This window comes from Puma concolor, chromosome E3 (assembly GCF_028749965.1).
Source record: "Puma concolor isolate L17-30 chromosome E3, mPumCon1.1.hap2, whole genome shotgun sequence".
In the NCBI taxonomy this organism is placed as follows: domain Eukaryota; kingdom Metazoa; phylum Chordata; class Mammalia; order Carnivora; family Felidae; genus Puma; species Puma concolor.
Genome location: NC_141682.1, coordinates 28287453 through 28313919, shown reverse-complemented (window position 1 = coordinate 28313919; position 26467 = coordinate 28287453). Strand labels below are relative to the sequence as shown.

General features: G+C 45.1%; 2 long non-coding RNA genes across 5 annotated transcripts in view; one reads left to right on the top strand and one right to left on the bottom strand.

The window, feature by feature from the left end:
• Positions 1 to 26467, top strand: part of LOC147573087 (uncharacterized) — a 476171-nt gene that overhangs the window by 15083 nt on the left and 434621 nt on the right. The window lies entirely within an intron of this gene.
• The window catches only part of LOC147573091 (uncharacterized), a 233878-nt gene that overhangs the window by 71455 nt on the left and 135956 nt on the right, over positions 1 to 26467 (bottom strand). For 3 of the 4 annotated variants that reach the window (XR_015245708.1, XR_015245709.1, XR_015245710.1), the window contains one exon: positions 6145 to 6248. The exons of the other annotated variant lie outside the window; for it this stretch is intronic. This is a non-coding gene — a long non-coding RNA (uncharacterized LOC147573091). The remainder of the gene's footprint in view (positions 1 to 6144; positions 6249 to 26467) is intronic. 4 annotated transcript variants of the gene reach the window in all.

The following is a 26467-nucleotide window of genomic DNA, read 5'->3' as shown; positions in this document are numbered from 1 at the left end:
CTAACTTACATGCGGAATCTAAAAAAGTCAAGATTCTGCTTTGAATTCTTTTGGGTATATACTCAGAAATGGAATTGCTTGATCATGTGGTGATTCTATTTTTAATTTTCTGAGGATATTCCATACTGTTTTCGATAATGGCTGCACTATTTTACATTCCCACCAACAGTGCTCAAGGGTTCCAATTTTTCTGTATCCTCAACACTTGTTATTCTCTTTTCTTTTGATAGTGACAATCCTAATGTATGTGAGGTCACTACAGACAGTTTTGAGACATTCAGTACCCCTCCCTGGGTCTGGATGAGGGAAACCATTTGAATTGGTTTAGAAGATCTTTCAGATTGTTCTAAAACATCTCAGTTAGCCAGTCTTGGTGTAGGGACCAAATGAGATCATGGACATGAAAAAATAATCTTTATCAATTGAGAAGAGCCACGGAGCTGTTCAACAACATATTGTGTAAAGTCGAAGGGAGTACACTTTGTGGTCAGATTCATCAATCAGATCTGCTGACCACATACTGTGTGTGGCATTTTTAGTTTCTTCACCTGTAAGATACAGCTGATAATTCCTGCCCCTCCCCCCACCCTGCACCAGAGGGTTGATGAGAAGACCAGAATAAATCATAGGAGATAACACACTTGAAGCAATCTCAAGAGTGTTATCCCTTGCTAAGAGTGAGAGCTGATACTATTTGTTCCATTAATAAGTGAGGTACATTGAAGCATATACTTCAAATGGGCTAATTGGATAGCCCATGAATTATATCTACCTAAACTGTTTTAAAAAACAAAACAAAACCAAGTGAACTATAAAGAAACTCTTCAATAAAGGTCCAGCTACTTATGGTCTAAAGGAGACACAGAATCACAGAAAGGACACGGGCTTTGAGATCAGAGAAAACCTGAGCACATTTGAATCTCAACTCAGTTCCCTGGTAACTGTGAGATTTTAACTCTCTAGGAGATTTGTTTGGTTTACTCAAATGGAACACAGAATTTTTTTAAATTGCTTTTCAGGATCATTATATAACACATAATGAATCTGCCTGCCATGTAATCGGTGTTCAGAAATAACTGTTATTCCTGTGTTATCTTTTCCTAAGAAACATGGCCCTCCTGAAGGTGATGGTGTAGCCCAAGGGCAGCCTGACGTAGGAGGAAGAGAAAGAGGTGGGAGAAAAGGGGGTTGGGTGGGGAGACCGGGTTTTGTATTCACAAATACTCTTTTCCCAGAAACAAGCCATTTATCAAAGTACGGGGAGTCTCGTTTACTGTCAAAACACAAGGGCTAATTACATTTGAAGAACAATGGACTACAAGAGCAAAAAAGACAGGCCCTGTTCAATTAATGGGGAGAGAAGGGGGGGGTCTCTAGCATACAATATTTTGGACATCAGATGGGAATGGTTTAATTAGCCACTGCTACAGACTTTGGATCGTCTGTTGTTCTAGAAGCCATTAGTCATCTGTAGCTTTTAAGCATATCATTTAGACTCCCCATTCAACAAATACTTTTTGAGCACCCGCTATGTGTCAAACACTGTGCTCAACACTGGAGAGACACCACGGTCTGGCAGAAGACAGACAGCTTGGCCCAGTAATAGGAGTCTCCAACTTATTAGAGGTCTCCAAAGGAGTTCTAGTCTTATCCAATGCCATACTTCTCTCCTATCTTCCATACCTCAGTAAAGCCTCTCCATCTGTCTGATTGCTCATGACAAACACTAGGGAGTCATCTGTGAGTCGTCTCCTTCTATTAGACCCATTCTGTTGGTTCTGTCACCAGAATAGCTCTTGATGCTCTCCACGCCTTTGTAGGCACATGGTCACTATCCTGGGGCAAGGCACCAGCTCGGTAAGAGCAACTCTTAAGGAAAAAAAAAGTGTGTGTGTGTGTGTGTGTGTGTGTGTGTGTGTGTGTGTGTGTGTTTGTGTTTATTTTTTGTCTATGCCTGCTTCCCATTGCAACCCAGGTAATGTTTTAAAATGGTGAATCAGAGGGCACCTGAGTGGCTCAGTCAGTTAAGCCTCCGACTTTGGCTCAGGTCAGTATCTTTCAGTCCATGAGTTCGAGCCCCACATCGGGTTCTGTGCGGACAGCTCAGAGCCTGGAGCCTGCTTCAGATACTGTGTCTCCCTCTCTTTCTGTCCTCCCCCACTCACACTCTGTCTGTCTCTCTCTCTCTCAAAAATAAACATTAAAAAAAACCTTTATCACCAAAGTATGGAAAGAGTCTAAATGTCCATTGATGGATGAATATGGATAAAGAAGATGTGGTGTGTGTGTGTGTGTGTATATATATATATATATATATATATATATATATATATATATATATGTACATGGCAGGCAGATTCATTATGTGTTATATAATGATCCTGAAAAGCAATTTAAAAAATTCTGTGTTCCATTTGAGTAACCCAAACAAATCTCCTAGAGAGTTAAACTCTCACAGTTACCAGGGGACTGAGTTGAGATTCAAATGTGCTTCATATATATGTATATGTATGTATATATATATACGTATATATATATGTATACGTATATATACATACGTATATATGTACATATATATGTGTATGTATGCATATGTGTATATATATGTACATGTATATGTATTTACGTATATATGCATACGTATATATATACATATACATACACACACACACACACACACACACACACACACAATGGAGTATTACTCGGCAATCAAAAAGAATGAAATCTTGCCATTTGCAACTACGGGGATGGAACTAGAGGGTATTATGCTAAGTGAAATTAGTCAGAAAAAGACAAATATCGTATGACTTCACTCATATGAGGAATTTAAGAGACAAAACAGATGAACATAAGGGAAGGGAAGCAAAAACAATATAAAAACAAGGAGCAGGACAAAACATAAAAGACTCTTAAATATGGAGAACAAACAGAAGGTTGCTGGAGGGATTGTGGGAGGGGGGATGGGCTAAATGGGTAAGGGGCAAAGGAATCTACTCCTGAAATCATTATTGCACTATATGCTAACTAACTTGGATGTAATTAAATAATTGATTAATTTAAAAAACACTTTAAAGTGGTGAATCACATCATGCAATTCCTCTGTGTAAAACCCTTCCAAGTCTTCCTGTTGCTTTTAGACTGGAACCCAGAATCCCTGTTAGGGCTGACAAGCTCCCACGTGGTCTGTCCCACCCAATCTCCTGATTGCTGTCAACACTCAAGGCCCATCAAGCCCTCTCTTGCCTCTGGCCTTTTGTCCTTGCTACTGCCTTCTGCACCTGCTCTTCCTCCATCCATTTCCTAGCCTTGTTCTTTCTCACTTTTCAGGCCTCTGTTGAAATATTACTTCCTCAAAAAGGTTTTTCCTGGCTTCACTGAGTGGCTTCCCCTGGTTCTTTTCAGCTCATCACCATATTTATTTGCTGCTCAGCACTCTCTCCATTGACAACCATCTGGCGCATTTACTGGTTCGTTGGACATCGTATTCCCACTAGTCAGTGGGTATCCTGACAGCAGGGACTTTGTCTACTCATGCACAATTGTACTCCCAGTGCCTGGCACAGTGCCTGGCACATAGTACACCCTTCACAACTATATATTTGGGTTTTTTAGAGAGAGAGAGAGAGAGAGAGAGAGAGAGAGCAGTGGAAGGGCAGCGAGATAGAGATATGGAGAGAGAGAATCTCAAACAGGTTCCATGTCCAGTGCGGAGCCTGACACAGGACTCAATCTCATGACTGTGAGGTCATGACCTGAGCCAAAATCACGAGTGGGAGGCTCAAATGACTAAGCCACCCAGGCACCCCAAACTCTTAACAACTATTAGTTGGCTCAATGAATGAAGGTGGCCATGTGCAAGGCAGTATAAGAGCTTAGGGGAGGACACAAATAATTCTCCGGGGAGGATGGAGCTTTCAACGGAGATGTGCTGTGAACTAGGTTCAAAATATTGACAGGAGTTTTCTAGATCAACAAAGGCAGAAAAGCATGAGCAGGCTGAAGGGTAGAGGACTGAAAAATTGGGAGGTAAAATGCATCACAGCCACAAAGAACTACTGAACAGGAGCAAATGCGCAGTCACTTCCAGAGAGTGAAATTTCCAGCTAATTCCAAGCACAATCACCACCTCATTCATAGGGTGATGGAGGCAAGATGGTCGGAATAACCCCAAATCACAATCAAAACAAAACGAGAGTCAACTCTCCAATATCTGAGAGTAGGTGATCCTTACTTAAAACATGACAGAGTCCCGGGACTGCCCAATGGGGCTTACGTAGTGGCAAGTGATGAGCCTTATTTACTGGTCCCATGGTGTTGGGAAGCAAGGAGTCCATTATGTTGCTGAGCCTTATGGAAGGATAAGCCTTATGGAAGGATGTTCTGTAAACAGAGCATCTGTGATCCAGGCTGGGTTCTGCCCCCCTGCCCCCTGGGAACCAGCCGTTAGTCCTTACTTAGCTCTTGCCTACATAGCAAGTCCCAGTGGAGGCATGAGCAGGTCTTGAGTCCTGCCTCCTTGTTAATCTGGTTAATCTGCAAACTGGCTGGTCAATCTTAGATAAATAAATGTTGGACACAAGGCTGGGTAGTGTCAAGAACTCAATGGTGCAGAGGCTGCACCATTCTGGCACATTTGGTACGCCAGAAGAAGTATATAGCATTCTATCCTTATATCTGTGGGAGGACGTTAGGCAAGGGGGTGACCTAGATATGATACGAATAGGGTTCCTCTGGCCACAGTGCAGCACTCGGATTGGAAAAACAAACAAACAAAGAAATACAAAAGCAGGTGACCTGAGAAATGAAGCATGGGAAGAAAGACTAGACTTTTGAGGCATATTTAGGAAGTAGAAATAAGAATTTGGGTGATCATTAGATGAGATGAGTAGACACGAAGAAGGAATCTGGGGGTAACACTCAGTAAGTTTATGTCACAGGGCAAATCTAGAGATTAATCAAAATAGGTAGCATCATCAAAAGAATATGTGGATTCAGCAAACTTTCAGTAGACTTTCTCGTTTTCACATTTTTTTAAATGTTTAATTTTGAGACAGAGTGTGAGCAGGGGAGGGGCAGAGAGAGAAGGAGCAAGAGAATCTGACATAGGTTCTGTGCTGTCAGTGCAGAGCCTGGTGCGGGGTTTGGTCCCACAAACCATGAGATCATGACCCCAGCTGAGATCAAGAGTCAGACGCTTAACCAACTGAGACACCCAAGTGCCCCTCAGTTTTCACATTTCTTCTTGGACTTTCATCACTGCAAGGACTTCCTACACTACAAGGATTTCTGGTGGTGGATTGCATTATTTATCCACAATGATCTGCTGGTATTTTATCATTATTTTTTTAATATTTGTTTTTGAGAGAGAGAAAGAGTGGAAGTGGGGGAACGGCAGAGCGAGGGAGAGAGAGAATTCAAAGCTGCCTCTGCACCATCAGTGCAAAGCCTGATGCGGGGCTTGAACCCACGAACTGCGAGACCATGACCTGAGCCAAAGTTGGACGCGCAACTGACTGAGTCATTCAGGTGCCCCTATCCACTATTATTTGTATCCTGCTCTCTCTTGCCATGCTTCCCACAAGGTAGAGTATCATTGCCACCCTGTTGTCCTTGGGCTTGGTGGCCTGTGTTTTGATCAATAGAATGTGAGCAGATGTGACACTCCAAAGGGAGTAGCTATCTCCAAAGGGAGGTATAAACACGCTCCTGTGGTTTGGTCTTGAGCTTTGCCCACCATGAGAATCACATGCCCCAGAAGGTGGCTGTTCCCTGAGAAGACATGTGGAATAAGGCCAGGTCAGGACAGCTCAGGAGAATCCTGGGTAACCTGCAGCTCTGATATAATATAAGCTGAACACTCACACCTCTGGGATGTGGGGTTGTTTGTTGCTGCAGGAAAAGGTGACCATGAAATTTCCAAAGTCTCAGTGACCACTAGCAAGTGATTTACCGTTTCTGGCTCCTAATTCCCTCACTGGTGAAGTTGTGCTAGATAAATCCAAACTCTTTCCTAGTTCAAAATTGTTTTGTTTTGGTTTTTAAGACTGTGTCACTGCTCCCGATTATAGCACTGTTTGTGGGTTCAAGAATTTCCACTCCCTCCTTCCAATCATATAGGTTAATTAGGCAATATCAACTTACCAAACTCCAGACTGGCGGTTAATGATGCCAAACTAGCACAAGATCAGACCAAAAAGGCCTGGGATAGTTTAAGCTGCTGCAGCAAAACTTCTATTCTGAAGACCCTGAGTCAAAAAAAAAAAAAAAAAATCTATAGAGCACAAACCTGCCGCATTCAGCTGCTTCGGTTATTTATACGAGCATTTCCCGATTCAAATTGCATACTCAAATCAAATTTCCCTGGTTTATGCCTTCTTCAGCAATTACTTAAAGGCAGTTTACCTCTCTCTGGAGGAACATAGCAGAAAGGCCTATAGTCAAAATCTCGTTGACTCAGGGAGAGATAAACGAACTTCAGGCCTAGCACTGCACAAGTCACTTTGCCCACGGAAGTGAGTACTGATGGGCCTCCTGGCTGTTTTTCAGCCTCATTGATGGGAAAGCATTTTCTAAGGAGGAGAATGAGGTCCATGGAAATTGAAGGAAAGGGGTAAACATTGAGGGGGAAGGGGGAAGAAGGGACCACCTTCTCTTCATGGAATTCCTTGAGTGGGGGTAAGATGGCTACAGCCTAAGGCTGTTCCACTCCAATGGGATTGACAGAAATCAAATGCGGAGAGGGAGACAGGGATCATTTCTGCACCAGAAAGGTTCTGGGTCCTTGAAAATACACCCCAAGCAAGATGAACCCCGTTGCAAAACTATGCAATGTGCAAAATTTATCTTCATTGGACTGTCAACTTGTCCTAAATTCACTTTTCATCATTTGGAACGATTCCCTCATCCTTCACCAAAGAGGCATCATTTGTTCATTTACTCCAGGGAGGGCTCTCATTGGTTGGGCCTGGACCACCTGCTAATCCTCAGACCAGTAACAATGGCCCAGACAATGCAGAGTTCCGACTGGTCAGGTCTGTGTCATGTGCCCATTAACTCATTTCTCTAGTCACTAATTCTGTCTTATATTTCCTTCTCCATTCAGGTGTTCAGCTAGCTGGATCTTACCTTGATTTGCCTGCCTGATATCTATTGCCTTTTCTTTCAGTAATAGCATTCTGGATTTATTTAGGGAAATAGTTCCCCATGGTTCCCACTACATACTGCAGTGGTGAAGATGCCCTCTTTTTCTATTTTCTCCACGCTAGAGTTAGATACAGGACACAGATCTGACCCATCAGAAGATCACATTGTCTGGCTTACGGCAATTGGTTTGAAGATGGACATGTGGCCCAAGCACAACCAATGGGCGGGGGCGGGGGGGGAGGGGTATCTCCCTGGAACCTCTGTTGAAATTACCAAGAAAAAAGAAGGGCAACTCTAATAGCTTACTGAGACTAAGTGAATCTAGACAGGAAACATAAGCATAGATGAAATATTTCTAGTTAGAAAAAAATGTAGTGGAATCAATAGTCAGAGCTGTGATGTTAGTCTGGAATCTACCACTTACTAGGGTAGAAAACCTTGGCAATGAACATGTCTCCTCATCTGAAAAATGAGGTTGACGATGACTGGTCTTGGGCGTAATAGTCCATGAATATGCCCTATCTGCTCCCCCACCCAAGTGGCTGGAAGTAAAGAATGTTGAGATAGATGGTGGAGTTGCAAGACCCAAGTTCCCCAGACCTCTGAGTCACTGTTCAAGAAGTAACGAAGAGCCACCAGAACCACATCTGACTGTGATGTGAAAGAGACACCCATCTTTGTTGTATTAAGCCAGAAATGTGGGGTTTATTTTACTGCAGCACAGTGGAGCCTCGCCTGACTAACATAGTAATCATTGATTCAGTGATTCACACATAGCTGCAAAGCCTATGATATGAAACCGTTTTGCCAAGATGTGACTTTAAATGGTGTCTTCTGAGGCACATAGAAGGTAACAGCGAAAGCAAATGCTGTTGCTGTTGCCCAACATCTATTTCCCAAACATTTCAGTGGCTTGTGGGAATGGGAATATTTGAAATTGGGACTGTTCCTAAAGTCCCAGTAAGTATTGGGGTTATGAAATCCCAATGTGTCACCAGGGAAAGATAAGGGCCAAGATATCAACCATAGGAAGGGGCCAATCTGGACACACCATCTAAGTTAAATGGCATACTGAAGTAGGCAGGCAGAGGTAAGTCACATTAAAAAACTATAAGCACCTAGAAAGAAAAGATAAATGAAGAAACTTGGATGGTAATATCCACCGTAATAGAGAAAATATAGGCATAGTGATTGAAATCATGAGCTTTGGAATTAGTTTAATGCAACAAGTATTAAATGCAAAGATTTAATGCAGTGGGGTTTGAATTCCATTTCTGTTCCTTGACTACTTGAACAAGTCGCTTTATCTCTTAGCCCGAATTTTCTCATCTGAAATAGGAGGATTAAGAGAGTCCCCACCTAAAGGTTTGCAATAAGGATGAAATTTAATGATCCATGTAAAGTGCTTAGTACACAGTAAGAACTCAATAAATTATCATAATGATATTATTGGCATTGTACAGTAATGAGTGGACAAAGAATGATATCTAGAGGAGACGAAGGAATTAAAGGAGAAGGATGATGGTATGGTAGTTGGGGTGGGAACCAAGGGCAACCACCAATGAACAAAGAAAGGGGCAGAGAGGAAACGGTAGAGACAAGAGGATACACAAGAAAAGAGGCGAAGAGCTGGCATCGCAGAAGCAAGACTGAAGTCCCCAGCAGAGGAGAGGAAGGGGGAATGAGAGAGAATGTACCAGAAAGAAAAAAGAAACAAAGAAAGTGAAAATGGGCTTTACGCCAGTAGTGTGCAAACCCCAGAAAAAGGAGGAGCGATCCAAGAGGAGGGAAAGAATAGAGACGGCGATAAGAGGGAGAAAGAAAACACAGGATGCCAAGGCAGGAGGGCTGAGAGTTCAAAGGAAGCCTTGAAGGATTAAATAAAAACACAGAAATGTAAGAGAAGCACAGCTTAGACTAGAAACAGGTGATAGAAATAGCTTTACAACACAGAAGGGGAGGAAAAAAACCGAGAGTGACTACACAGGTATCTGAATTCCAAAAAAGTTTCAGGTTCCAGAAATTTTTTTCATTCACTTTGGCACAAGTTCATTTGGCAGCCAAAGTGGACTTGAGCTGACATAGGGTTATTTATATCCTTTATTTATCCCACATCCCACTTAGCATGAACATGCAAACATTTCACTGCAGTAATGAGCTGATCATGAAGTGTTATCGCAGACACTGCTGGCGTGTGTGTGTGTGTGTGTGTGTGTGTGTGTGTGTGTGTGTGTGTGTGCTTTATGGGGGGGGGGGTGTATGGTATATACATCACATTATGAGTCTAATTTCCATAGCATTCCAAATTCCAAAAGACACATGGCCTCAAGGGTTTCAGATCAGGGTTTGTGGGCTTATACTGGAAAATACAAGACTGGATGTGAAAAGAGAAACTTGTATCTGATAACGAAGCTGATGAAAACTACCATTTCTTTAGTGTTTGCAACATACCAAAGGCTGGATATGCACTATCTCATTTAATCTCCGCAATATATCAGGTCCCATCTTACCTTTCATTTGCAGACATGGTAATGGAGACTCAGAGAAGGGACTTGCCAAAAGTTTCAACACAATTGGAAAAAAGAAGAAATGGGGATTTTAACCCAGCTGTGTGACTTCAGAACTTGCCCATTTAACCTCCCCCATTAACTGTAAGAATGGAATTAAGCGTTTCTTGAGCCCTCACCATAAAAGAGCCATTCCTAGATGTGATCTTGCATAATTTTTATCATAACTCAGTAAAGATCTATCATTATTCTCCATCAAAGGAGCTAAGTAACTTATCCAAAGTCTCACAGTTAACTGATCTGATACCAAATCTGTTATTCTCTCCATTCATTGTGACAATATAAAAACGAGCTTGTGACAGTGTTGTTCAAAGGAACAGACAGAATAAAGCTGGGGAATTGCTGTCTTTGGAATAAAGATTCTCCAGGATGAAGTCATGGTGCCCAGGCATGGTTGTGGAGCAGGGAGAACTTTGGTCCCCATAATCTCCATCTGCAACCCCCATCCCTTTAAAAAAATTTTTTTTAATGTTTATTTATTTTCAAGAGACAGTAAGAGAAAGAGTGCGAGTGGAAGAGGGACAGACAGAGAGGGAGACACAGAATCCAAAGCAGGCTCCAGGCTCTGAACTGTCAGCACAGAACCCGACGTGGGGCTTAAACTCACCAACTATGAGATCGTGACCTGAGCCAAAGTCAGACACTTAACCGACTGAGCCACCCAGATGCCCCTTGATATGGACAATTGGCATTTTCTTACTTTGTAGAAATGTAACTCTAGTTCAAATCTTCCCTCCAACTCAACTCTTAAGATCATCCTTTATAGAAATCCTGAAATTAGATAGCAGAAATACAAGTGCTAAAAAGCATGTCCTAACACTGGACAAACATTTCCCAGCAGGGTAAAATATATAATAAAAACAAATGAAGGGATAAAACAGATGATGGTAAGATAATGAAAATTCAACAGGAAATGAAGAGCAAATTCTGTGGAAATTCTATCAACTGTGATAATGACAGAGAATCTGCAAACGCTCTTCATGGTTTTACAAAACTCTGTAAGGCTCAGATCAACAACAGGTGATACAAAACCCAAAGAACTGGGTCTTTTTGTGGCCTCCATGATGCCAGAGTTTGATCTTGAACAGTCACTCTAACCTTTCTGAATTTGATCAAACGCTCTGTTTCCTGCAGCAAAGCAATTCTTAGCTATATTGTATACTTGTGTGTGTGAGTGTGTTCTCATGTGTGTGCACACACAACACACAAGAGGAAACATTGTCAACTTTTATATTTTGTTAATGTTTCCAATCAGGCAATGTGTAGAACATTTTGAACATGATTTTGGGAGCATGTTTATCTGTCTGAACACTCCAAAACAGTACATTTGCTTCATGCTCTAAAAATAGCAGCATCCACTTCCTTCTTGACATGTTTGCCAAGGCAAAATATTTTGTCTGTGAAGATATGCCAGTTCCAATGTTCTGAATGTTTCTTTTGGTTTCAACAGTTTGGCAACAGTGTCTTTAGAGAGCCTGATGGGGATATCAGTCAGGATAAGCTAGTTGAGGCTATGATAACAAACATGCCCAGATCTCACTCACTTAAAACAACCAAAGTTTAATTTCTTGCTCAAAATCCATCTCATGGTTTGGTTGGGGAGGCTCTGCTAATCTTAATAAATTTGGGGTAGGTTGGCAGAGCGGCCATCATCTTCAACATTGTCAGCTGCCATGCCAGGGAAGGGGTAAGATCCCTGGAGGGTCTTGGACCAAACACTTCTGCTGGAAGTGGCAAACATTACTTCCACCCATCACTCATTGGTCAGGATGACGTAGCAGGTCTCACCCGGCCACAAGAGGCCAGGAAAAGTATTCCAACCATGTGTGCGATAGTGGAGAGAAACAGAAATTTCTGTTGACCAGCAGTAATGACTACCACTTTCTGAACCAATGTGACCTGAACACCACAGCAACCAAGCCTTGTCCGAGGCAGGCGAACAATTCAAAAGGGTGGTCTGAGACAAACAAGCAAGACGAAACAAAACCCAAGCCACGCTGTTTCCAAAGCGTATTTTGTAACTTCACTGTACTTTGAGGTATAATTTGCAACTTACATTACAGATTCTATTCTACTTTATACAATCAGGTCGTGTGCAAGAATAGATTGCATAGTATTGTTCTTCACTCTTTCCTAACAAGGAAAAAACCCACGTAACTTGTTTTTGCAAAACAATTTTTAGGGAAAGATGAAAAATATAGAATTTTTTAAATTTGCATCTTGATATTGCATATTTTTAAGCCTGCATTTAGGGGGGAAAAAAGATAGTAATCTGAGAAAGGAACTTACATCCGACACCTGAAGAATTACAGGAATAGGTGAGGCAGGAAAAGAGGGAAGACACAGGAAAAAGGAGGGCTAAAAGGTCTCTGAAAGGCAACTTTACCAGTAACTGGATTCTCTCAAACTACAATGGGCGGGGATGGACTTGGGAATAGATTTACTTTACATATAGTTGGTAAATCCAGACTCAGAAGTAGAAAAAAAAAATCACTTTCTATATTCTATAGCTATGCATTGACACTAGTCGATGTCCCTCAGGTTCTGAGCCCCTATCCCTGTCAGCTGGCAGGAAGTTTAGCCTCTGCTACTCAAGGCTGATACTGAGAAACTAATTTCAGGTTGCAGGGGGTACTAAAGTGTCTCCCCAAACAACAACCCACTTGCCTGCTGCCCAGGTCCCATCTGCTTCAGTCTCCGCAGCACCTTTAGTTCTAGGGGTTCTGTGGTTCACAGATTCCATGCGGAGAGTGAGGATTCTTAGAAGTCTAAGGGCACTCAGTCTCCCTGAGGTCTTGTCACCTCCCAGGAATACTCTAGAAGGGTGGGGTTCAGTGCCTGCTGTTCACTAAACCTGGAGATCCCTCCCCTCCCAGTCTCTAGGAGTCTCTCCTTCCCACCCCACTGCTTCTCTACATACCCCTCTCGCTCTGGGACATGCAGCAGCAATGGACTCAACTTCTATAAAAAGAAGAAACCCCAGTGCCTTTAGACTGCTTCTGCTTATGATGGACAAAAACCTTGAATAATGAGATGACAGAGTATATTGGGGAAAGCAACACTGAGGGGGAGGAAACAGAAAGAAAAAGACCCTGAGGCGGGTGTGGAGACCATGTGACTCTAATGGAGTGAGTGAAGGAGAGAACAGTGGAAGGCAAGACCCAATTAGTGACTGAGTCCAGATTATGCAAAACCAAAAAACTCTCAATAATAATGACTACCATTTACGCAGTGCTAACCAACTACACACTGGGGCAGTTCCAACTTCTCAGAAGATCTCTACAGAGTGGCATTATTAACTCCACTTCACAGGTAAGGAAAGTGAGAGTCAGAACAGAATGATTAATTGCCCAACCAACTGGCAAAACCAAGACTGAAACTCAGGCAGGGGCCTCTAGGATATTAAACACTACACCCTACTGCCTGTCAAAGCAAAACGTCATAAAAAGGAAGAAAAGTCAAGAGAATAAGAAGACAAGCCACAGGTTGGGGAAAAATATTTGTAACACAATATCTCATAAAAAGGTACTGTCCAAAATATACAAAGAACTCCTAAGACTCAAAAAGAATCAGACAAAATGATTTAAAAATGGGCTGAAGACCTGAACAGACATCTCACCAAAGAAAACACATAGATAGTAAATACACATGAAAACCCATTCCACATCATGTTGTAAACGAAAAAAAATAATGAGATACCACTTCAAACCTATTAACACGGCCAAAATTCAAAACAATGCCAACACTAAATGCTGGCGAGGATGTCATGCAATAGTAACTCCCACTCTTCGCTGGCAAGAACGCACAATGGTACAGTCACTTTGCAATACAGCCTGGCATTTTCTTTCAAAACCAAACACACTCTTACCATATGATCCAGCAATCGTACTCTTTGGCATTTACTCAAAGAAGTTGAAAACTTATGTCCACACAAGAACCTGCAATAAATGTTTACAGTAGCTTTATAAATAATTGCCAAATCTTGGAAATAACCAACATGACCTTTAGTAGGTGAATGGATAAATAAACTGTGGTACATCCAGACAATGGAGTATTATTCAATGTTAAAAGGAAATGAGCTATCAAGTCATGAAAACACAAGGAGGGATCTTAAATGCACTTTTACTAAATGAAAAAAGCCAATCTGAAAAGGCAACCTTCTTTAGGATTCCAACTATATGACATTCTGGAAAAGGCAAAATTATGGAGACAGTAAAAGGCAAGTAAAAGTGGTTGCCAGAAGTTGGGGGAGGAAAGGATGAATCGGTAAAGCACAGAGGATTTTTAGGGTGGTGAAACTATTGTGTAGGACACTCTAATGGCAATACATGTCACTGCATGTTTGTCAAAATGCATAGAATTTACAGACCTGAGAGTGAACTCTGATGCAAACTATGGACTTTGGGTGATAATGAGGTGTTGATATAGGTTTATCAATTATAATAAACGTCCCACTCTAGTGCGGAATTTTGATGGTAGAGAAGTCTGTGCGTGTTTGGGGCAGGGTGTATATGGGGAATCTCTGTATCTTCTGCAAACCTAAAACTGGCCTAAAAAAATCTATTTCAAATAATCATTGGGGCGTCTGGATGGCTGTCAGTTAAGTGTCCGACTTCGGCTCAGGCCATGATCTCACGGTTCATGAGTTCAAACCCCCTGTGGGGCTCTGTGCTGACAGCTCAGAGCCTGGAGCCTGCTTCAGATTCTGTGTTTCCTTTTCTCTCTGCCCCTGCCCTGCTCACACTTTGTCTCTGCTAAATCATTAAAGGCTGGGAGTGCGAGGTGGGGACCAAGCTCCTTGGAGGCAGGAGAAAAAAGTAGAATATAGGGAGATGGGTGCAGATTGATTTTTTAAAAAACACTTCTGTGTTAGGGGTCCATGCATTTGATTTAGTTATCAAATATTCATTGGGTAGCCATATCATGTACTGTGATAGGCAGTGGTCATAAATCAGTACAGAAGTTACATGAACTTATATTCCACTCCCTTTGAGCATGTGTCATATTCAAATCTTTCAGAAAGAGATTCTCATTGGGCTAATTAATCATAATCCTATATAGAGGCAGGAGGCTCACATGAGGCCACCTTGTTGGCTGCCTTTAATTCAGGTGCCAGCCTCTGCCCAGTCACCTGCGGTCATGACACCAAATATGGCACCTCAACAAGGGACTCAGGGGGGGCTACAGAGACATTTAGGGTCTTAGAGACACCATTCCAGAAAAAAACTACAGTCTTAAAACTCAGTCTCTGTAACTCTACCCATATTTCTATTTGACAGGAGCTCAAGGAGAAGCATTAAGTTTGAGGGGGGAAAAAAACACAGACAAACACATAGTTATACAGAATTGGAAAAGCCAACCCCGCAATTAGATTTGAGTTCTTTTACATCCAAGACAAGGCTCTGTTAGTGCCAGTTATGGGAGATGCATTCCGGCCCAATCTCCAGCTTTCAGTACCATCTGCTCCCTTTGTGTGAAAAATTGTGATTTTGTGCAAGGAAAAAATATAAACAGATTTCTAAAAGGTTCCATTAATAAAAGAAACTAAAACGCAAAAGAAAAATTCATCTGATTCCCCCTGGTTCTGATTTATTAGGTGTCAGTGAACCAACAGGGCTCTTGGATGCCTGTGGGGGGCAGGGTGATACTACGAAATTGCTGCCCTGCCCCCCATGCTCCCAGAAGGACCATTTTGCTGGACAGCAGGATTGAATGGCTAGTGTTTCTGGTTTAAAAAAAAAAAAAAAAGAATAGTACTCGTTACTCTTCAGCTAGCGGAATGGGGTTTGGTTTTGACCAGCTAAGACTCGAAACAATTTATGTAGCTAACAGTTCCCCAGTATAACTGTAATTCTTCCTTTCCATCTGTTGCTGCTTGATTATTTTATTATTGTCCATGATGCCATCATTTTTGCTGTGGTTCATTTGGCATGAACTAACTCCATTCGCTCCACCACGTGTGGCTTATACAACATCACTGGAAAAACAGCTTGGAGAGCTTGACTGATGGATGTTCCTGAGTATGAATCATGAAATCTGATTTTTAGCAGCTGGTTCATCTTTTCCTTGTGTTGCTGTCCCCTTTCCAAGAGTAATGCAGGGCCTTCCCTAAGCCTTGAGCATAGGGAAGAAAAGTCTAGAGGTCCCATGATCCTTTTAGTTAAGTTCTCATGAGCTTGGAGACATGAGAAGTGACCCTGGTTTATATCTCGATGGCTTGAGCCTTGATGGGAGAAGATTAACTGATGCTGGTCTCAGAGGCTCTGGGTATAAGTAGAACTGCTGTGGGGGCCTGATGGCCAAGTTCAGTGTAAGTCTGGGCAGAGGGATGTTCTCCTTATTGCAGCAGAGGGGCCCAACTCCAGCGCACTGCAGGGACAATGGCACATTTGTGCAAGAACCCCAGGGGCCCAGCACCCAGCAGCATGGTGAGGGCCCAGACTTGTCACAGAAGACCCCAGCAGAAAGTTGGTGCCCTCAGTGGGCCTGCTGGAGGTACGTTTCAAGAAAAGACTTGGATGAAAGAACCTGGGTGGGACTGTTTCTCATACACATGAGACATCCCTGGGGGACTCGGGGGAGGCCCAGCAGGAGGAAGCAAAGGCAACATGCCTGTATCACCTGGATGTTTATCTTGAAATCACCTTATCTGTGCCAATAAGCTGGTGAGGACTGAGACATGTGGCTTACTGAAGGTAATATGGGTTATTCATAGTGACCAACCATGTCAGTTAAAGAGAGTAGAGCTTAAGAAATAATGCACAGAAGACTTGTTCCACCATGTCGCTCAGTCCCTCTTCTGCTGGGGCAGCCCTCCTAAGGTGCTTTGGGTTATCATAACCCTGTATTTAAATTTTAATTATAACAAAAATTGTCTCTTGTCCAGGAAGGATGTGTGAAAAATCAATCATAAACATTTGCCAACTCACTGCTGAAAAGCTATCTGCTCCAAGAATAGACTCTGGCTCAATCTTGGAAAAAGAAGGTGGGAAAATTTTACTCCAAGACCTCACACCAGGCTGACTGGCAGAGCTAAGCAGACTCTGAATCACCCAGCCTGCTTTTAGCATTCACCAGCTACTCCCAGCCAGGGCCCTTTGACTCCTGGGTTCGACAGAGCAAATCTTGTGCCTGATAATCGTGGTACGAGCCACGACTGGACCCCTCCAAATGCCAACACTGTCCGAAAGGTCTCTCTTCAGGACTGGGGATGGCATCACTTTTGACAACTCAAAGGCAATGTACAAAGGTTCGACATTAAGGAAACTAAATTCCTCAGGCTGAGAAAATCAGCCAGATGCCAACTAGTAGGTGGGAAGCATAAGTTCTCACCACCCGAGAAGCATTAAATTAAGGTTGAGAGGCTGAACTTGGAAAGCCAGCCAAAGCACCATCCCAGGAGGCTGAATTGGGAAATCAATTAGGGGGGAAGGAGAGGAATGGAGACCTGCCACATCTTAGCTGCAGCAGGGAGAGAGGGCGGTTTGACTGACGGTGCTATATTGGTACTATGTAGCATATGTGTGTCTCCACCTCTGTTTTAACTTCATGGAGAGACAGTGCTAGAGAAGAAAGAGAGACCTTGACAAAGCAGAAGGAAAAATAACTGTCCATAAGAAAACTTCAGAGGAATTAGGGAATTCTAAATGGCAGTCTGGCCAGCAACAAATGGCATGTCCTTGTTCAGGCAGGGCTGTGGCTCTGTACGGACTGACCTACACTCTTATGACATTTCCTCAGTGTCCAAATGCCAGACTTTAGGGTCAGATGACACCAAGGGACATTGACTGTGGAGCGGAGAGGGAATGATCATGCTATTTGGACACCACCTTCAGAGTCTCTTTAGATTTCTGTTTGTAACAGCTGAGTCAACACGCCTTAAATAGTGGGAATAAGTTGGGCTACAGGAATCCTCCTGGACTCTAAGAAACTGGAGACGTCTTATGGCTACGCCGAACAGCCAGGGTCCCTCAAGACCTTGCTGTGCCCCTTCTGAGCAAAGCCTCAGGCTGGTCCTGCACGTGATTGCCACTCCATGTCATATGACACGAAGCCTCAGTCACACCTGATGGGACCAGGAATTAGCACCTGGGCAAATATAGCGCTTTGTAAAATGGAACAAGGGAGACAAGGAGCAGCCAAGGTGGCCCTTCTGCTGTATTCTGGAGAGTGGCTAATTGGTAGAGGCTGCTGTGGGGCACCACCCAGATCTCTCCTTCAAGATGGAGGCTCTCATTCCCTCAGCTGCTGGGAGGGATGCTAGCTAATGGATCCCAGCTGACTCACTCTCTGGCAATATCCCTCAGTGGAAGGGAGCCACCTCGCCCAAGGTCATGCCCTACCACGCCCACCCCAAGGTTACCCCACAGCCAGCAATGGGTCAGTGTTCAGGTATAAAGACTCAACTTGCTTGCCTGAAGGGAACAACTGTGAACACTTATCCCAGCTCCAGAGTGTGCCATCGGATCAGCTGAGGCCTTTGTTGAGACTGCATGATGGCTCAACTTCTCTGTCTAGTCCTATCGTCCTCACTCCTCCATGGTGCTAACCCTAAACACTCTCCCGAAAAAATCTCTGCAAGGCAAGCCTTCATCTGAGACCTGTTTCCAGGGAACCAGATTTTAGATGCTGCCCAATATTATCTTCTGTCTTTGGAAGGTTGACTTGAAATTAGATAGATGGTAGATAGATACATAGACAGATAGATGATAGATGGATAGATAGGGATATAGATACATGATAGATAGATAGATAGATAGATAGATAGATAGATAGATAAAGAGAGGGGATGAGGTAGAAGGAACGAGGCACACAGAGAAGGCAGGAAACACAAGGCCACATGGCCATAGAAGACACAAAGTAATAAAAGCCGGGAACATGCAGAAGCCACAAGAGGGAGGAAAAGAAAGGTTAGTGGAGGTATTAGGAGAAACTCCATCATAAAAATAGCACAACTCCATGAGGGTGCATTATCCATTCCTAAAAGGTGACTACTGGAGCTTTTCCTTCCTTTAAAAAAATTTTTTAAATGGAGTAAGGCACACATAACATAAAATTTACCATATTGCCCTTTAAAAATGTTTTAATGTTTATTTATTTTTGAGAGAGAGAGAGAGAGAGAGAGAGAGAGAGAGAGAGAGAGATACAGAGCATGTGGGGGGAGGGGCAGAGAGAGAGAGAGAGAGACAGAATCCAAAGCAGGTTCCAGGCTCTGAGCTGTCAGCACAGAGCCTGACATGGGGCTCAAACCCACAGGCCGTGAGATCATGACCTGAGCTGAAGTTGGACACTTAACTGACTGAGCCACCCAGGTGCCCCATCTTACCGATTTTTAAAAGTAAGCTCTACACCCAACGTGGGGTTTGAACTTACCACCCCGAGATCAAGAGTTGCATGCTCTACAGAGTAAGCCAGCCAGGCGCCCCTCCCCCACCTTGCCGATTTTTAAGTGTACAGACCATTCTATGGAGTTTTGAGTTTCCTGACTTCATGAAGCACAACATCTGGAGGGAATCTCTGCCTCTGAAAGGCTCCAACCCAATGCACAAGAGGTAAGAGCAGAAGACAAAGAGGACTAAGGACACATCCTTATTCTGCAACTTTCTGTCAGTGGGACTTTGGGCGACTTATCAGACCTGATGAGTCTCCATGCTTCGTCTGTACAGCGGGGTTGGGGTTTGCACGATGACACGGTGACTGGGAGACTTGGCCACACAGGTCGGGCTCTGGCGCATACAGGCATGGGACCCGGCAAATTTCTTCCTCTTCCTGAGCCTCGGTTCCCCCAAATGTAAAAGGGGGAAACTACAGTGCCTTCCTCATAACATTGCGTGAGGATCAGATGATGTAATCCTTGCATTCCCAACCCTGCAATTCTTAATAATCGGGAACCGCTTTATTACTGAGCTCTTTTAACTCTGGTTAAAATAGCCAGAGTTGAATTAGGAAATTTGTGTGGGTTTTTAAAAGCATTTCTCCAGTGGGAAGGAATAAAGCCAAGACTTAAAGCTCTAGGTAGCAGCAAAGAATTTCAGATAAAACACCGCCCTCCACGTGTTAAAAAGCTGCCGTGGCACAAATCAAGGTCTGCTCTCCCACTGATCATCCTGTTCGGCGGCCATGGCTGGAGGCCAAGTCCAGGATTTACACGGAAGCTTCCTCCCAAGCGTCCTGGCAGGGATTCCTCCCAACCCCAGATTTTGGAGCAATAAATAAGGCTCAGAGGCAAGGACCTGGTAGGGGTAGCTGTCTGGCAGAGTGGGGAGAGCAGGAGGGGGTGCAGTGGGGGTCCAAGCCCGCATCTCTGCTTCCTGTTGTAACCAACAGAATCAAATGTGCCAGAAGGCGCCCTGCGTGTCCAGTCTTTCGCCCTCCAACACCTGCTGCCTCACCTGGCTTCTCATCTTTCTGCCTCCCTGGCCCTTCATGGCTTCATACATAAACACGGATGATCACGTCACCAGCATATCACCCCTGCCATCCCACGTCACCACGTGCGACGCCACAACACCAACCAGCCAGTCTGTCCATATCCACCACTCTCTCTCCTCTCTTCCGCTTTTTCTGTTTCTCCCTCTCCCCACCTGTCACTCCCTGTCTCTATGTCACCAGTCTCCCGCCCCCTTGCCGTGTACCTCTCTGTCTTGCACCTCTAGCTCAGTGGCTCGGTTCTCTCTGTAGCTGGGTCTCCTTCTCTTTATTTCTTGCTCTTTCTCTCTATTTACCTGTCTCTGTCTCTCTCAGATCAGGAAAGATGACAGGTATGTGCTGGGGTCTGGCAAATCCTCGTGCTTCAGGGCCTTGCATCACATGCAGGGCCGACTCAGCCACCTGGTTTCTGGGCTAGAAAGTGCAGAGAGCAAGGCAAAGGCCACTTCCGGACCTGGTCTTCTGAGGGGCTCAACCCCCCCAGGCCAGTCTGTTCTAGAAAGGGCCACCTTCCCTTTGTCTTCACTGTCAGAATGGCAATGCGAGAATCAGATAGTCCACGGAGGCCTCTGATGCTTGAATGCCTTGGGTCTGTCCACCTGGCCAGGACGGAAAAGGTAGAGCCAGAGCCCTGCCCCCTTGGGATCCTGCTGGGGCTTCCCAGCTGGCTTCTGTCCCTGACCTAGGCTGCCATTTCTCCAAAGGCACTAAGAGCTACGGAAACAGAGAATTTGATTTACACGCAGACCTAGGAGTCAGGGGTCTGGAGTTCTCTCGCTGTTCTACTGTGTGACCTGGTGCAAGTCTGCTGACCTCTCTTGAACTCTTATCTGTAAGCTGAGGCTCCGCAGCAAATGTCTGAAACACGGCTGTGGGAGAATCACAGCCAGCCGAGGCCCAGCTCTACCAACGGCTGACAATGAACCAGGATGCCTCTGTACAGCCACGGGCGCTGTTAACACATTGAGATAAGTACCTTAGCGGGTGAAGGGGCTCTCCGGAGATCCCAAGACCACCCCCTTTCACTCTTGCTCCTCCTCTTTCTAGTCCCTCCAAATTAGAAACCAAAGTATTCCTATGTGGCCCAGCCAGGGGTCTCCCCCACTTTTCATGCAGATCCGGTGCTGTCTGTGCTTTCCAGGTTGTTAGAAAAAAACTATCTGCAGCTTAAGGCGCGGAGTCTATACTTGGTAGTTTGTTGTAGCAGCCAGAGCTGGCTAAGACAGAGCGGTCTAACTCTGACCCCATGGGCTCTGAGTAGAAACGACGTGTATAGCATATTTATGTTTATGTACTTACTTGCTTCAAGGCAGTCGTGGGAGTGGGGAGCAGCCGTGAGCTTGACTTTCACTGACAATGTCACAGGAACAAGAATTCAGCCTTTGTTGTTTGGAATAACTGAAATCAATGGCTGCTTATTCCAGGAGCATGACTCATCCTGAAAAATCAGCATTTAATGGTGACAACAACATATAAACATTGTACTTCTTTCATGATATGTGCTCTGGTTGTTCAGAAGTTTGGTATGGTTTGGGTGGTATTTTTTTTTTTTTTTTTTTTTTTTGGCATTCTTCTTTGTGTGAGGTTACATTTATTCAGTTCTTACTATGTAACAGATACTGTGGTTTCTATACATGAACTCAGTGAATCTTCTATGGGAAATCCTTCCTCCTTCCCTCTCTCCCTTGCTTCCTCCCTTCCTCCCTTCATTCCTCCCTTCGTTCCTTCCTCCCTTCCTTCCTTCTCTCCTTCATTAAATACATATTGAGTGCCAACCAGAAGCCAAGCATGGAGAATCCAGTGGTGAAGGACAGAGACATAGATGGCTCTTACCTCATGAAACTTAATCTATTGCGGGGTAGGGCAATGGGGTGAGTTTAACCAAATAATAATAAACAAGTACCCATGTAAATCACAATTGGACCTCTGGGAAAAGGAAAACCCTTCTCTGAATGTGTATCACAAGGGTCTCTAACCCAAACTCAGGGTGGGAGCATCATGTTGGGGAAAGCTTCCCCAAAACATTTTCTGAAGTCTGAAGAATGATGTAAGCTAAGTGTAGGCTAACAGCGTTACTGCTCCATTTTACTGTTGAGAAAACTAATTTTCCTACAGTGATAGCTTGTAAGTGGCAGGACCAATATTAAACCAAGCTCTAGGGGCGCCTGGGTGGCTCAGTCAGTTGAGTGTCCAGCTTCAGCTCAGGTCATGATTTGAATGCTCCTGAGTTCAAGCCCTGCATGGGGCTTGCTGCTATCAGTGTGGAGCCCACTTCAGATCCTACCCCCACCCCCATCTCTGCCCCTACCCCATTCACACACTCTCTCAAAAATAAATCAACTTTTAAAAAAAAGTTCTAACTCCAAAGCCAATTCCCAATTCCCTTAATCACCATACTATAGATGTAACTTTGTATTCAGTCTAACAGGAGTAGTTCAGTATATACAAGAATTACTCAGATTTTCAACCACCTTCCTTGCCAGAGGGTACATAAGTCTCAATATTTTCAGTAAAACTGGAATTCTTTTGGGTTTTTGGTGTTTCCCAAATCACCCAGCTACGTGAGTATGTAGATGTATTTTAAATGTTTGAGAAAATATATTTGGGGTGGAGTCAAATACACCATTTACCAAGTCACTCAGAAAAGAAATGAAGGGTAAAGAACTCAAGGTACAATCAGTTAAGCCAACAATAAAGATAGCAGTTAGAACCCATTTTTGAGTCACAATCAACACCCCCCCCACACACACACACCCTCCACATCTCTTCAAAACAGATAAGTTAATTCCCAGCTCTTTTTAATTTATATTGTCTGTTCTCCAAAGTTCTACAGCACAGCATATCAGTATGGATAATTATACCATGCTTATAAAGCATTTTGTACATAAAAAAAAAATGCTGTTGGAGGAATAGGACAGTTGCTAGCAAAAATAAGGAGGCAGAAATTGTAGGATGGAAGAAAAGGAAGAAAACTGAAAATCAAGATTCCTCCCCAACACACATGCCTCGCTAACCTCAGGCTTTCTGGACTCTGATTGAGGTAATGTGCACTCTCATTAAAGAATGGAAAGGAGAGGAGGGCCTGGGCAGCTCAGTCAGTTGAGTGTCCAACTCTTGATTCTGGCTCAGGTCACGATCCCAGTGTGTGGAATTGAACCCTGTGTCAGACTCCACATTGAGCGTGGAGCCTGCTTGGGATTCATTCATTCATTCATTTCTCTCTCTCTCCCTCCCTCCCTCCCTCCCCCCCTCCCTCCCTCTCCCTCTCTTTGTCCCTCTCCCCTACTCACACTCTCTAAAATTATTTTTTTAACTTAAAAATGTGAAGGAAAAGGAGGAAGAGGAAGAGGAGGAGAAGGAGGAAGAGGAGGAGAAGGAGGAAGAGGAGGAGAAGGAGAGGGAGGAGGAGGAAGAGGAGGAGAAGGAGAGGGAGGAGGAGGAGAGGGAGGAGGAGGAGAGGGAGGAGGAGGAGTGGGAGGAGAGGAAGGGGGAGGAGGAGGAGGAGAGGGAGGAGGAGAGGGAGGAGGAGAGGGAGGAGGAGGAGAGGGAGGAGGAGGAGAGGGAGGAAGAAGAGGAGAGGGAAGAGGAGAGGGAGGAGTTGGAGGGGAAGAGGAGGATGAGAGGAAGGGGGAGGAGAGGAAGGGGGAGGAGAGGAAGGGGGAGGAGAGGGAGGAGGAGGAGAGGGAGGAGGAGGAGAGGGAGGAGGAGGAGAGGGAGGAGGAGGAGAGGGAGGAGGAGGAGAGGGAGGAGGAGGAGAGGGAGGAGGAGAGGGAGGAGGAGAGGGAGGAGGAGAGGGAGGAAGAAGAGGAGGAGAGGGAGGAGGAGAGGGAGGAGGAGAGGGAGGAGGAGAGGGAGGAGGAGAGGGAGGAGTTGGAGGGGAAGAGGAGGAGGAGAGGGAGGAGGAAGAGAGGGAAGAGGGGGAGAGGGAAGAGTAGGTGGAGAGGGAGGAAGAGTATGTGGAGAGGGAGGAAAAGGAGAGGGAGGAGGAGGGGGGAGGAGGAGGGGGGAAGAGGAGGGGGAAGAGGGGGGAGAGGGGGAGGGGGGAGAGGTGGAGGGGGAGGGGGGAGGAGGGAGAGGGGGAGAGGGGGAGGGGGGAGAGGGGGAGGGGGGAGAGGGGGAGAGGGGGAGGGGGGAAAGGGGGAGAGGGGGAGGGGGAGAGGGGGGAGAGGGGGAGAGGGGGAGAGGGGGAGGGGGAGGTAGAGGGGGAGGGGGAGAGGGAGGAGGGAGAGAGGGAGGAGGGAAAGAGGGAGGAGGGAAAGAGGGAGGAGGGAGAGAGGGAGGAGGGGAGGAGGAGGGGGAGAGGGAGGAGGGGGAGAGGGAGGAGGAGGAGAGGGAGGAGGAGGAGAGGGAGGAGGAGGAGAGGGAGGAGGAGGAGAGGGAGGAGGAGGAGAGGGGGGAGGAGGAGAGGGGGGAGGAGGAGAGGGGAGAGGAGGAGAGGGGAGAGGAGGAGAGGGGGGAGGGGGAGTAGGGGGAGGGGGAGTAGGGGGAGGGGGAGTAGGGGGAGGGGGAGTAGGGGGAGGGGGAGTAGGGAGAAGGGGAGGAGAAGGAGGAGGGGAAGGGGAGGAGGGGTGAAGGAAACAGGAGGGGGAAGGGGAGGGGGAGGGAGAAGAAAAGGAAGAAGAGGAGGAGGGGGAGGAAGAGGGAGGGGGTAAGAGGAGGAAGAGGGGGAGGAGGAGAAAGAGGGGGAGGAGGAAGGTGAAGAGAAGGAGGAGGAGGAGAAAGAGGGGGGAGGAGGAGAAAGAGGGGGAGGAGAGGGAGTAGGAGGAGGCAATATCCCACAAAAATAAAAAAACTGAGAGCATAGCTATTTACCAGTTTTGGGGGGGGTGGCAGTCTTTAGTTACAAGTAACTGAAAATGACATAAGCAGACAAGGAATTTACTAGAAGAAGTGTTCCTGGTAGAAGAAATCATTCATTGTTATTTCCTAAGTGCCCTTCCCCAACTAGACTGAACTGCACCCATGGAATCTTGTGACTGTGTCTTTCTGCTCCTAGGTCACATGCCCTCTCCTTGTCTGTTCCCTAATATTGAAAGAAAGCATCTGCAGAAGGGGTTCCAAAGGAACCCTTTCAACTTCTGAAGTAGGAGGGCGGGGCTTGCGGTTATTGCCCCACAGTGACTGCATCAAAATAGAAACATGAGAGTTCCCCAAAAGGGAGATGGGGTTTTGTTAAGGAAGGGTAATAGAAAACAGAAGGAAGAAGGAAAGAGAGAGAGAGAAAAAGAGAGAAAGGGAGAAAGGGAGGGAGAGAAAGGGAGAGAGAAAGAAAAAGGGAGAAAGAGGAAGGAAGGAAGGAAGGAAGGAAGGAAGGAAGGAAGGAAGGAAGGAAGAAGGAAGGAAGGAAAAGAAAGAAAGAAAGAAAGAAAGAAAGAAAGAAAGAAAGAAAGAAAGAAAGAAAGAAAGGGAAAAGGCCTACTTTCAGTCGCTGCTACTTTTACAGATGGGGGCTCAGGGCAGTTCAGCAATCTACCTGCAGACCAGAATCCAACCCCATGTCCATTGGGTTCTAAATCCGGGGCTCTTCCCACTGTCCCACACTGACATTCACACAGTGTGCCCCTCAGTAGCTCTTGATCTGTTGATCTCTTTCTCCAAAAATCAAGTGTAAATACAGGACAATGATTTGGTGGACTAAGAACCTAATGTAAGGTTGGTGTGAGGAGAGTAGACAATCCACGCCTCCCTCAACCTAAATGTTGGGCTCCAGGAAGCCCACATCCAAACCATCCTGTGCTAAACTAATCATTCTGCCTTTCTCCTTTCCCCACCGGCTCACGTCACTAATCCTAGCAAGTCCTCTCCCACCGTGCAGCGTGACGTTTTACGTGCCCAGAGCACAGAAGCGTCTTGAATGGGTTAGAGGGAGCAGGCACTTCATACTCCAGACTGGGGAGTGTGAATGGACCCTGCCTTTCAAGAGGGCAGTTGGCAAGCCTGTGTGGAGAGTGTTAGCCTCTCTCCCTCTCTCACCCCACCATTCCAGGAATCTATTCTCAGGAAACCATGAATCACTCAATGTTCAGAACAGAGTTGTTTATGAGACTAAAAATTTAAAACAGCCTAAATGTTAGAGAGATATAAGGAAATGGTTAGTAACTGTAGCTAAGTCTTATGGATGCTTTATTCTGGATATGATGCTGATCCCGTTTTTGGTGACCAGGCAAATGCACCTTACAAACCTCCAGCCAAAGGGAGCTTAATTGACCAAGAGCTGGAGTGCTGCCATTGGAAAGCTAGCACTATGTTGTGTGGAGGCCACCGGTCCCAAGGGCTGCATTTAACCAAAGACTGGGAGCAGCAGGATACCGAGACAGGCCCATCCT